This window comes from Arachis duranensis, chromosome 5 (genome assembly GCF_000817695.3).
Source record: "Arachis duranensis cultivar V14167 chromosome 5, aradu.V14167.gnm2.J7QH, whole genome shotgun sequence".
NCBI lineage: Eukaryota > Viridiplantae > Streptophyta > Magnoliopsida > Fabales > Fabaceae > Arachis > Arachis duranensis.
In genome coordinates, this window is record NC_029776.3 from 71,853,660 (window position 1) to 71,854,420 (window position 761).

The following is a 761-nucleotide window of genomic DNA, read 5'->3' on the forward strand; positions in this document are numbered from 1 at the left end:
CACTCGAAATGGATTTTCTAGAGCTACAAAACTCCAATTTTCACGCTCTCAACGACGTTGGAAAGTAGACATTCAGAGCTTTCCAGCAATGTATAATAGTTCATACTTTATTCGGGAATTGACGACGTAAAGTGGCATTGAACGCCAAGTACATGCAACTCTCTAGAGTAAAACGCCAGAGACACGTCACAACCTGGAGTTGAACGCCCAAAACACGTTATAACTTGGAGTTCAACTCCAAGAAAAGCCTCAGCTCGTGGATAGATCAAGCTCAGCCCAAACATACACCAAGTGAGCCCCAGAAGTGGATTTATGCATCAATTACTTACTCATGTAAACCCTAGTAGCTAGTTTAGTATAAATAAGACTTTTTACTAGTGTATTAGTAGTCTTTTGACCATTCGGTCTTTTGATCACATTCAGGGGGCTGGCCATTCGGCCATACCTAAACCTTTCACTTATGTATTTTTAACAGTGGAGTTTCTGCACACCATAGATTAAGGGTGTGGAGCTCTGCTGTACCTCAAGTTTCAATACAATTACTATTACTTTCTATTCAATTCTCTTTTATTCTTATTCCAAGATATACGTTGCACAACACTTTGATGAATGTGATAATCCGTGACACTCATCATCATTCTCACCTATGAACGCACGTGACTGACAACCACTTCCGTTCTACCTTAGGCCGGGCGCATATCTCTTAGATTCCCCAACAGAATCTTCGTGGTATAAGCTAGATAGATGGCGGCATTCATGGG